We start from the raw sequence: 12,673 nt of genomic DNA on the forward strand, positions 1-12,673 counted from the left end.
GACTGGTTCTCTTGGACCCCACTTAGCAGTACGGTGGTTCCTATGACTCAACACAAACGAAAAAGAACTATGAAATATCTAACTCTTCGAGTTCCATAGGCTTCACTTGGTGTCTTCTCTTGTCATAGTCTTCAATGTGAATATCTTCATATACCACCATTGACTTCAATGTCTTCGTACATTTCAGGGGTCATCTCTGGTAGTAAAACCGAATCAATGAGGGACTTCTACCTGTGTTATCCTGCAATTCTCACAAACACATTAGTCCCTCAACTAGGTTTGTCGTCAATACTCCAAAACCAACTAGGGGTGGCACTAGATGCACTTACAATCTCCCCCTTTTTGGTGATTGATGACAAACTAGTTGAAGTTTTCAACGGGGAATATAATCTGTGAAATTGTAAAGGATAAGGAACTGTCTTCATAAGTTGCAAGGGCTCCCCCTGAAGATGTGCATATAAGTAATTTGCTTTTGGAATGCAAATGCTCATGGCAGGTTGTACTTGTGGAGATCCACTTCAACTTATGATGACAATCCACTATGCATGTAAAAGTATATGAAGATAATGACATGCATAATGAAAAATGGACGTCTGCAGAATGATCTAAGTGCGGAATTTATCGTCGCACACGCGGAATTTATCTTCGCAAAACAAGGTGGCAAACAAGTAGCAGACGACCATCGAGTTTAAGTGTTACAACTCAAAGAACCAAATGAAGAAAAACGAGAGTTGTAAGCACGAAGCAAAATATAGAAAAATATAAAGCACCCGCCCATATTGACCTGCTTGAAGACTATCAACCTCATATGCTTCTCCCCCTTTTGTCATTGAGGACCAAAAAGGTTTGAAGACATAGAGTTTTCTACTCGTTCCCATGAGCAGCAGGGTCGTTGGTGGTGTTTGGCGGTGCTGAAGAGCTTGGTGCAGAGTCGACGCGTGCTGAAGGAGGTGGAGGTGATGTAGCATCGTCTTCATCCTCGATGATTCTTGCAGTCACTGTGGCAGCAGATGAAGAGAACTCTGAGTCTTCAAGTGATGGAGTTTCTCGCAGCACAGCCCTTCGAGGAGGTGTGGAGTCAAACTTGAATCACTCTTTGAAGCCATCCTCTTGAAGATCAGCTTTAGAACACATCATCATGAGTCCTTTCCAGGTGCGGCGATAGGTTTCATGTGCAACGAATGCATTCTTGGTGGCAAGATTTCGAATGCGATTTACATCCACCAAGAGGCTTTTCATCTGTCTCTTCAGCCAGTCATGATGCCTATCCTGCTTTTGATGAAGGGCCATAAGAAGCTCTTGGTCATTGAGAACACGAGCGCGCTTCTTGGGTCTTGGAGCTGTTGTGCTGTCAGTGGCTTCAGTGGAAGCAGGGCGTGGTGCACGTGTAGTGCCAGCCAACGGATACACCCTGGAGATGGCTTCTACTCCTTCAATGTTTTGAGTGAAGCTCTGGTGTTCTGCATTCTGAAGACTTAGAGGTTGCTTGGAAGGTTCAGGATAGATGGCTTCAGCAGAGATATCCACATCTGGCAAGAAGATCCGATGGTTGCGGGCTAAGGGCTGATACAAGATAGCAGAGTGAAGTTTGATCAGCCGCATGACCCAAGGGGCGTAGAACTTCAAACCAAAGAGATCTGAGCCTGATGCAGCAAGTTGGCGTATGAAGAAGTCCTGTGCGTTGAAGCATTTGCCATGAAGGATACAGAATAGCAGAGTCTTCATTGCACCCTCGATCTTGGCATTTGGAGAGTGCCCTTTGATAGGCCAGAGAGTCCGCCTGATGATGTGATAGATGGTTCTGGGCAGGTACTCAAGGTCTTCAACAAAGAACTCTGTGGGATACGCAGCATCTTGAGGCAATGGCTTCATCATGCTAAGCATTTGACTCATATTGGGTTTAGGCCGCTGAAAGATGCTTTCAATAGCTTCAGTGTGTAGCTGACAGCCTTGCTCGAAGAATTCGCCAGGAGTGGGCAGTCTAGTGAGCTCAATGATATCAAATGCATTGGCTTCGTGATGAACATTGCCGGTCATCCACTCCAGGACCCAAGTCTTCGGATCTCTGTTGTATCCTTTGATGTGAAGTGTGGCATAGAATTGTAGCAGCAGCTCTTCATTCCAATGCTCTTCATCAGTAACAAACTGCAGCAGACCCACTTGCTTGAAGCAATCCAACGCTTCTTCTAGACAGGGCAGACCAGCAATAGCTTCAACGTCAAGGCGCTTGTGTGGGAAGATGCGACCTTGGTTGTACAATATGCATGAGTAGTAGCTGCGCTGAGGATAGCTCCAGAACCGATCTGATGAAATCCTTTCCCTTGAGTAGGGGTTCTTGGAGCTATTGAAGAATGTATTATCTGCCCTGAAGCCATTGATGTTGAAGGAACCAGGTGCTGATGCAGGACCTGGGAACCTTGGCAGTCTTGGGATCGGCTTTTGTACCTGAGGCCTGTGCTCAACATGGTAATCAAATTGGGGACCGGCAGCAGACTCAGGAACAGAAGTATCATGATCAGTGGCTTCGCTGTCATCTGAAGCTTTTGATGGGGAGGGCTCCACATTAGCTTCAGTATTGGTTGTGGCAGCCTCAATATTTTCATCCTCCACTTGACTAGCTGGAGGGTCGGACACAGACAAGTTCTCCTGGAGAACTGCTTCTTGGTGAGACGAGGTGACTTGTGGTACATCTTCTTCTTCGGCTAATGCAGCTGGAATGTCTTCAGTAGAGACTTGAGGCCTTGGACCTTTGCGAAGCCGGCGTAACGCAGACGACGCCTTTGGAGCTGGAGTGGGCTGGGCCTCATTGTCTTCTTCCTCTTGTGGGCGATCCTCCCATGAAGCATCCTGTGCAATTGGTGTCAATGGACGACCAATGCTGATGAGTTCGCTGTTTTCAAGCTGAGGAAGGACTGCACCATCGTCTACATTGTCATGATGACCAATGTCTTCAGCGGCGATGGGATCGGCTGCTGGAATGTCTTCAGCTTCAGGAGCCTCTGTGAAAGCAGGCTCATGAACTGTCAGTTGACGTTCTGCGTCAGGATGAACCATAGAGATGGGTTCAACTATCAAGGGCTCTGTGGGAGCAGCCCGAGCTTTCTTGATCTTTCTCTTTTTCTGGGTGGTGGCAGAAGGAGAGGCTTCAGAGTGTTTCCTCTTCCTAGCTTCAGCCTCAGCAGTTCTTGTCTTCTTGAGCTCTGAAGCGGTTGACCGACTCTTTGGCTTCGAGCCAGTCATTGCAGTTGGGAAGACAATCGGAACTGCTTCCTGCCTTGGTGCATTTGGTTCAGCTGTAGCAGGCTTCTTCTTCTTCTTCGCGGCCATCCTGGGGTCGATGCCAGGATGCCCAAGTGCTTTTCGCTTCTCAGCCTCATTAAAGGCTTGCACGCATCTGTCAGCCAGAGTCTTCATCCGCTCACGCGAACCCTGAGCTTCTGCACGCTTCTTCAGAAAGTTTTCCTTTAGCTCGTGCATCATGATCTTGAAGTTCTTCACTTCTTGCACGCTGAGCTTGGCCATATGCTTCTTGAACTGAGCCTTTTCATGGTCAATCTTCTGCTTCAGTTCAACAATGCGCTGGGCAATAGCAAGTTCTGAAGCAATAGCGCCTTGAAAGGCGACGCTGAGGCCAATGGGCAGCTGCAGATCTTCAAAGCTGATGTTTGGCGTGTCAAACCACTCGTCAATGAAGTTGTGGATGATGGCGACATCAAAGAGAGGCAGATTGTTGAAGATTTCTGCTTCTTCTTTGCTCTTGATGAGCTGCTCAAGAGCGTCATCTGCAAGATCTTCATCACTTGACAGATCAATGGCGTCATTGCGCGGAATGGTAGCAGCTGTTAGCTCTTCGCCAGTGTGAGGCAGAGGCAACTTGGCCTTCTGGGGCTTGGAGACGCGTGATAAGTCTTCAGACTGCACACTGTCTTCAGGAGGTGCAGTTTCCAATGGCTTCGCCCTTGAGATTTTTGGTGACGGGGCCGGCTTTGAAGCTTTTGGTTTCCTCATCTGCTTTGGCTTCAGCACTGCAGGCACGTCATCAGACTCAGTGTCAGCTGCAGGCTCATTCACTGCAGTCCCTTGAACCACGATGTAGGTGATGAGGCCGTCAAGGTTGGCGAAGGGACCGATGACATTGGGTTCTGCATGTCGTGTGCCATCTGCCCTTGGTGCTGAGGGACCAGGGTTGAAGTCTAGCCCAAACTTCTTGTTCTGCTTCGCTGAGTTTTGGGCAAACTGAAAGTTGCGCTTGAACAGATTGTCGTCACGACACCATAGCAGTGACGACGAGTGTGCATCAGCAGGTTGTGGTCCACGGACCATGCATGGATAGAAGCCTTGAGCAATGGCTTCATCTCTGGACCTGGGTAGAAGATTTTTGAATAGGATGTCTCCCCACGGTCTCTTGATGGCGTTTTTCTCAGCATACTCTTGGATTGTGAAGCGGTATTTGAACCATTGCTCTGCCCAATAGCGTCGAATCCATTGGATTCGGGTCTTGCGCTGACCGTAACTCTCTTCAGGATCTGTTTTATACATTTCTGCAAGTTCATCAGGCAGATCTCTGGATGTTCTGCCACGACGCTGTCTGCGCCCCTTCCTTGCTGCTGTTTCTGAAGCCATAAACTTTAACTTGAAAGGCTTCAAGACGTTCAAAGGCTTCAAAGGCTTTCTCTTGCTGGAACTAGCTTCAGGAGAATTTATGTGATGCTGTAAGAACTCTGCAAATGAATGCAGACTATGAGAACCAAAGGATTCTCCCACGGACATGTACCTGTGACAGCATTAAGGTGCGAGGGAAGGGGAAGAGGTCATATGCATTCTCAGAAGGTTTTGAAGATAAATCAGTTTAGAAGACATTGACCTCATCGTGCAAAGACATTCACTCACAGATAAGAAGTTGGTTCCAGATTTGTACGAACCCACAAATCAGTACAAGTGAGGAATCTAACTACTTTGTGAAGCACAAGTGAATATACTAGGCATGTTATGAGATGCAGTATGAGGGAGATCTAACTTGTGTGAAAAGAAACTTCTTATGGTAGAAAGTGACAAAGCCATAGGATCAAAAGAGGCTGTAAAAAGAAGTTTTATTTACCACACTGGGAACTGCTAGACGGAGAGGGAGATGAGGCCGAGCAGTTCAATCTTCCGTGCCCTAACTTGGCGACGGAATACACCTACGGCGACGGTGGAGAGGACGATGTCCGCGATCGGCGTGAAGACGGCGTCGGAGAGGTTGCGGCAGCAAAGCGCTTCGTCGCCGGCGTCGTTGAGGGCTAGCGGTGGTGCTAGGGTTCGTGCGAGGGAGGAAGAAGGAGATAATGACCGCTGTGAGTGTGTATTTATAGGTACAGGGGCGGCACTGCGCTATTACACAGGTGCCCCTGGCGATTCGCATCTGAGTGACGCGTGGCCATCATGTTGAATTTTGGGGTTTGTTCCACGTCCCACGCACGCTTGGATTGTCGGGTGGTCGTTCCTACTTCTCCGGATTTCATGTGGATGAATGAGCATTGAAAACAGACTTAAAGGTTGTCTCTATGTCTTCTACTGACAAGGGCGCAGAGAAGACATTCGACAGTTTCAATAGAATGCATATGACTTGGAGAGATAGAACTTGAGATAGAGAGCATAGAGAGGTTAGGGTCCGATCACATTCACTTAGTTCAAAAGATTCAAACAAGAAGACATAGCTATAAGTGAATGCTGTAGAGGACAGAACACTAGTGTATATATATATATATATATCTATATAATCAACATACTAAAGATAATCTTGAAGACATGTTGAGATTGAAGCCAAACCAAATGTGAAGACATTGCAAGGTAACGCCATGAGTGAAACACTTCAAAATAGAACGTTTGGTGGTGGCGTTACCCACCGTATAGGAAGTATTAGACCCAGACACGGCGCACAATTAGCGTGGCGCTCTGAAGTCAAATTCCACATTAATGTATTCACACTTAGAATGTATGTCTTCATTGATTGAAGATATACGTTACTTCGTGTGTTGCACATCTAAGTCATCAATATGCATAAGGGTTAGGATGTGTGCCTGATCACAGGACATTTGAGGATTCCAGGATATTTAGCTCACACCGTAACTTGCAAAATCTCTTCTCATCCAAGGGCTTGGTGAAGATATCTGCCAATTGCTCTTTAGTGTTGACGTGTATGATATCAATATCTTCCTTCGCAACATGATCTCCGAGAAAGTGATGACGAATTTCAATGTGCTTTGTCTTCGAGTGCTGAACTGGGTTGTTGGCGATCTTGATGGCGCTTTCATTGTCGCAGTAAAGTGGCACTTGCTTCAGATGAATGCCATAGTCCTTGAGAGTTTGCTTCATCCACAGAAGCTGAGCGCAGCAAGATCCAGCAGCAATGTATTCAGATTCAGCAGTGGAGAGGGATACACAGTTCTGCTTCTTTGAAGACCAACATACAAGTGATCGTCCCAGAAAATGGCATGTGCCTGATGTAGACTTGCGATCAACTTTGTCACCAGCATAATCAGCATCTGAGAATCCAACCAGATCAAACTCTGAGCCCTTTGGATACCATAATCCTAGAGTTGGGGTGTGAGCCAAATATCGAAGAATTCGCTTCACAGCTAAGTGATGCGACTCCTTTGGTGCCGCTTGAAATCGAGCACACATGCAAACACTAAGCATAATATCTGGCCTAGATGCACATAAATAAAGCAAAGAACCAATCATGGAGCGGTATACCTTTTGATAGAACTCTTTACCATTGTCGTCGGGACCCAGATGATGTTTGGCTGGCATTGGTGTTGTGAAGCCTTTGCAGTCTTGCATACCGAACTTCTTCAGGCAATCTTTGAGATACTTCTCTTGAGATATGAAGATGCCATTGTGTTGTTGTCGTATTTGAAGACCAAGGAAGAACTTTAGCTCCCCCATCATGGACATCTGATATTGCTCTTGCATCATATATCCAAACTCTTCACTGTACTTCTGATTGGTGCAGCCGAAGATAATGTCATCCACATATATTTGGCACACAAATAGTTCACCATCATATGTCTTCGTGAAAAGAGTGGGATCTAGGGAACCAGGTATGAAGCCTTTGCTCTTCAAGAAGTATTTGAGTGTGTCATACAAGGCCCGAGGGGCTTGTTTGAGGCCATACAGTGCCTTGTTGAGCTTGTATACCATGTCAGGATGCTTTGGATTTTCAAAGCCAGGCGGTTGTGCAACATACACTTCTTCTTCAATCTTGCCATTGAGAAAGTCACTCTTCACATCCATTTGATATAGAAGTATGTTATGATGATTTGCATAGGCCAGCAGTATGCGCATGGCTTCAAGTCTAGCCACAGGAGCAAATGTTTCATCGAAGTCAATGCCTTCCACTTGAGTATATCCTTGAGCAACGAGACGAGCTTTGTTTCTGATAACTTGACCATGCTCATCTTGCTTGTTGCGGTATATCCATTTGGTACCTATTATATTGTGCTTCCGTGGATCAGGACGCTTAACCAGTTCCCATACATTATTCAGCTCAAACTGTTGAAGCTCTTCTTGCATAGCTTGAATCCATTCAGGTTCCATGAAGGCTTCTTCAACTTTCTTGGGTTCTGCTATTGAGACGAATGCGAAGTGCCCACAGAAATTCGCTAGCTGAGTTGCCCTTGAACGAGTGAGTGGACCAGGTGCATTGATGCTGTCAATTATTCTCTCAATCTGCACTTCATTGGCAACACGAGGATGTACAGGGCGAAGACTTTGCTCTTGCTGATCTGTGTTATTGTTGAGAGGAATGTCTTCAGGCTGAGCATTGTCTTCATGTGGATCAGGTGCTGAGATGATAAGTTCTTCTTCAGGATGAGCTTCAGAAGGTATAATCTCTCCAGTTCCCATTAGCTTGATTGATTCACTAGATGGAACTTCATCTAGCACATTTGGCAGTAGCTCTCTTTGTGAACCATTGGTCTCATCGAACCGCACATCCACTGTTTCAACCACTTTGTAATGAAAGAGATTGAAGACTCTGTAGGAGTGCGAATCCTTTCCATATCCAAGCATAAAACCCTCATGTGCTTTAGGTGCAAACTTTGAGGTGTGATGTGGGTCTTTAATCCAGCACCTTGCGCCAAATACTCTGAAGTAACTGACATTTGGCTTCTTGCCAGTTAGGAGTTCATAAGATGTCTTGTTCAGAAGCTTGTGAAGATAAACACGATTGATTGTATGGCATGCAGTGTCAATGGCTTCAGGCCAGAATTTTCTTGGAGTCTTGTATTCATCTAGCATCGTTCTGGCCATCTCAATGAGTGTTCTGTTCTTGCGTTCGACGACGCCATTCTGCTGTGGCGTGTACGGGGCTGAGAATTCATGTGTGATGCCCAAGGTATCAAGATATGTATCAAGTCTAGTGCTCTTGAATTCAGTGCCATTGTCACTTCTGATGTGCTTTATCTTGGCGCCATAGTTGTTCATTGCTCGATTGGCGAAGCGTCTGAAGACATCCTGCACTTCAATCTTGTAAAGGATTATATGCACCCAAGTATATCTAGAGTAATCATCAACAATGACAAAGCCATATAAGCAAGCAGTAGTGGTAAAAGTTGAGTAGTGAGTGGGACCAAAAAGATCCATGTGAAGCAGTTCAAAGGGTCGAGTAGTGGTCATGATTGTCTTCGAGGGATGTTTGGCCCTCGTCATCTTCCCTGCTTCACAGGCACCGCATAAGTGATCTTTCTTGAACTTGACGCCTTCGATGCCTATGACATGCTTCTTCTTCGCAAGGGTGTGGAGATTCCTCATGCCAGCATGCCCAAGCCTCTGATGCCAAAGCCAGCATTCTGAAGCCTTTGCTAGAAGACATACTGCAAGCTGTGGCCCTGTTGAGAAATCTACCACGTACAAATCATCTTTTCGATACCCTTCAAACACTAGAGACTTGTCAGATTCCATTAGTACAAGGCAACGATATTTTCCAAACATTACGATCATGTTCAAATCGCAAAGCATTGAGACAGACATCAAGTTGAAGCCAAGGAATTCAACAAGCATGACTTTATCCATGTGTTGATCCCTTGAGATTGCAAGTCTACCTAGACCCAATACCTTACTTTTACCAGTGTCAGCAAATGTGATGTGGCTCTTGTCGGATGGACGTAAGGTTGAGTCCATAAGAAGACCTCTTTTGCCAGTCATGTGATTTGTACACCCACTGTCAATAATCCATTCTGAAGACGCTGGTGTCGTACCCTACAGTGCAGTTAGGGGGATAGGCTTCACCAAGAGCATTGTGAAGCAAAAACATTTGACGAACCAGTGGGTTATGAAAACTTAGATCCAGATTAGGACTAATAGGGAGATTAGCATGCAATTCAGGAACAAAGTACATAATGATGCCATTCGGGCATTTTATCTTGCGCCCTACAAGATGTTTAAGGTCTCCAGCAATAGCGTCAGAAGATTTTGGTTTTCTGCTGGAGACCTTTCCCTGCAAAAGAGAGTTAAGCTTTCTTAGCCACCCACATCTTCAAGGGTGGCTTAGAAGCAATAAGTCTAAGTGCAGCATCTGAGAATTTTGTCTTTGGAGCCCTAGCAAACAGTCTAGCAGGCGGACAATAGTACTCATAAGAATAGGCAGAATAGTTCTTGGTCATATGATCATGGCGGTTTGATGAACCGTTCTCACATTCATATGACTGAGTGTGATTTCCCTGCAAAACATTTGCGTTAGTGCGACTCAGGTGAGTCCTCTGTCTGTATGAAGCCTTTGGACCGTATGAAATCTTTGGTCTGAGGTTTGTTTTCTTCATGCGAGGTGTCATGAAGACATTCACAGGAAGATTTTCCAGACACGTTTTCGGAACCCAAATCTTCTTCATAGGCGGTCCATTCCTGCAGTTAGTACCAATGTACCTGGCAAACACTTCACCATTCTGATTCTTAAACAGTACATAGTTTGCATCAAAGGATTTATCAATGATAATGGGGTTAGCACAAGTGAAGCCAGATAAATTGGATGGATCTGCTGAAGGTTCCTTTGCAGCAACCCACATGGTTTTGGGGTACTGCTCAGGTTTCCAGTAAGAGCCATCTGCATTCATTTTCCTAACGACCCCAACACCCTCTTTCCTAGGGTTTCGGTTCAGAATCTGCTTCTTAAGGACATCACATAATGTCTGATGTCCTTTGAGACTTTTGTACATCCCTGTTTCAAGCAATGTCTTCAACCTAGCATTCTCATCAGCAATAGCAGTGGTATCCTCAGCAGAGGGGTTAGTTACCACTTCAACAGTTGAAGATATTGCAACAGCAGTAGCAGTGGAACATTCAGCAACAGAAGTAGCATTATCACGCTCAATGCATGTAAGACATGGTGGTTCAAATCCTTCCTGAGCGAAACTGATCTGTTCGTCGCAAAGTGACTCGTTTTCCTTTTGAAGATCTTCATGAGCCGCTCTCAATTTCTCAAGATCTTGCTTCCTTTGAAGATAATCATAGGAAAGCTTTTCATGAGTTGTTGAGAGAGTATCATGACGATCTTCAAGTTCCTGATACTTAACATGAAGATTTTTTATGTCTTCAATTAAGGATTCAGATCGAGTCATTTCAGCACCCAACAGATCATCGCTTCTGTCTAACAGTTTTTGAATATGTTCCATGGCTTTCTGTTGTTCAGTTGCAATTTTAGCAAGCGTTTTGTAACTGGGTTTTGAATCACAATCAGAGTCATCGTCACTAGATGTTTGATAGTGAGTAGTGCGTTTGTTTACCTTGGCACCGCATGCCATGAAGCAGTAGGTAGGAGTGGAGTAGTCCTTGTCATTTGCATCGGTGTCGGTGATGAAGTCATTGTCTTCAGTGTTGAAGATGGACTTGGTGACGTATGCTGTAGCCAGACTTGCAATGCCAGAATCAGACTCCTCCTCAGACTCCACCTCTGCCTCCTCAGAAGCGGACTCCTCCTCTGAATCCATTTCCTTGCCAACAAACGCACGTGCCTTGCCAGATGAGCTCTTCTTGTGTGATGAAGACTTTGAGGAAGACTTGGAAGAAGACTTTGTGTATTTATTCTTCTTCTTGTCGTCAGAGTCATATTCCTTGCTCTTCTTCTTCTTTCTATTCTAATTGTCCCACTGTGGACACTCAGAGATGAAGTGTCCAGTTTTCTTGCACTTGTGGCATGTTTTCTTCTTGTAGTCATGAGTAGAAGCTTCATCATTCCTTGAGCTTGATCGTGAAGACTTTCTGAAGCCTTTCTTCTTGGTGAATTTTTGGAACTTCTTCACTAGCATTGCAAGTTCCCTTCCAATGTCTTCAGGATTATCAGAACTGCTGTCAGATTCTTCCTCAAATGAGGAAACAGCTTTTGCCTTCAAGGCACGAGTTCGCCCATAGTTTGGACTGTAGATATCTCTTTTCTCAGAAAGCTGAAACTCATGTGTGTTGAGCCTCTCAAGTATGTCAGACGGATCGAGTGTCTTGAAATCAGGACGTTCTTGAATCATCAGGGCTAGGATGTCAAATGAACTATTAAGTGATCTCAGCAGCGTCTTGACGACTTCATGTTTGGTGATCTCAGTGGCGCCGAGGGCTTGAAGCTCATTTGTGATGTCAGTGAGTCGATCAAATGTGTGCTGGACATTCTCATTATCATTTCGCTTGAAGCGGTTGAAGAGGTTGCGAAGAACACTTATTCTCTGATCTCTCTGGGTTGAGATGCCTTTATTGACCTTGGAGAGCCAGTCCCAGACCAGCTTGGATGTCTTCAAAGCACTCACACGGCCATACTGTCCTTTGGTCAGATGACCACAGATGATATTCTTGGCAGTAGAGTCCAGTTGAACGAATTTTTGACATCAGCAGCAGTGACACCTTCTCCAGCCTTGGGAATGCCGTTCTCGACGACATACCATAGGTCGACGTCAATGGCTTCAAGATGCATGCGCATCTTATTCTTCCAGTAGGGATATTCAGTTCCATCAAAGACGGGGCACGCAGCGGAGACTTTAATTACCCTGCAGTCGACATAGCTAAAACTCCAGGTGGTTAAACCGAATCACACAGAACAAGGGAGCACCTTGCTCTGATACCAATTGAAAGTGCGTTATATCGACTAGAGGGGGGTGAATAGGCGATTTTTATGAAAGTCTTCAAAACGTGGAAGTTATGAAGACAAACAGTAGAGATATGCCTATTACTATGCAGCGGAAGGTAGACTACACTAAGCAAGCCATGGTCAAGTATTCAATAGAGTGAAAGCACAATGACAAATAGCTGCAGTGTAATAAGGATCAGGTAGGAAGATATTATGAAGCCAAACAGATCATACAGTCACGTTGTGAAGACAAAAGATAGAGCGAGCATGCAATGACTTCACAATGAGTAACAGTAAGTAAAAGGAAGTGAACATGAAACCAGTGACTCGTTGAAGACAATGATTTGTTGGACCAGTTCCAGTTGCTGTGACAACTGTATGTCTGGTTAGGGTGGCTAGGTATTTAAACCAAAGGACACACAGTCCCGGACACCCAGTCCTGAACACGCAGCTCAGGACACCCAGTCCTCACCGTATTCCCCTTGAGCTAAGGTCACACAGACCTCGCCCAATCACTCTGGTAAGTCTTCAAGGTAGACTCCCAAACCTTCACAGACTTCGTTCACCGGCAATCCACAATGTCTCTTG

Source organism: Triticum urartu, chromosome 1 (genome assembly GCF_003073215.2).
Source record: "Triticum urartu cultivar G1812 chromosome 1, Tu2.1, whole genome shotgun sequence".
In the NCBI taxonomy this organism is placed as follows: Eukaryota; Viridiplantae; Streptophyta; class Magnoliopsida; order Poales; family Poaceae; genus Triticum; species Triticum urartu.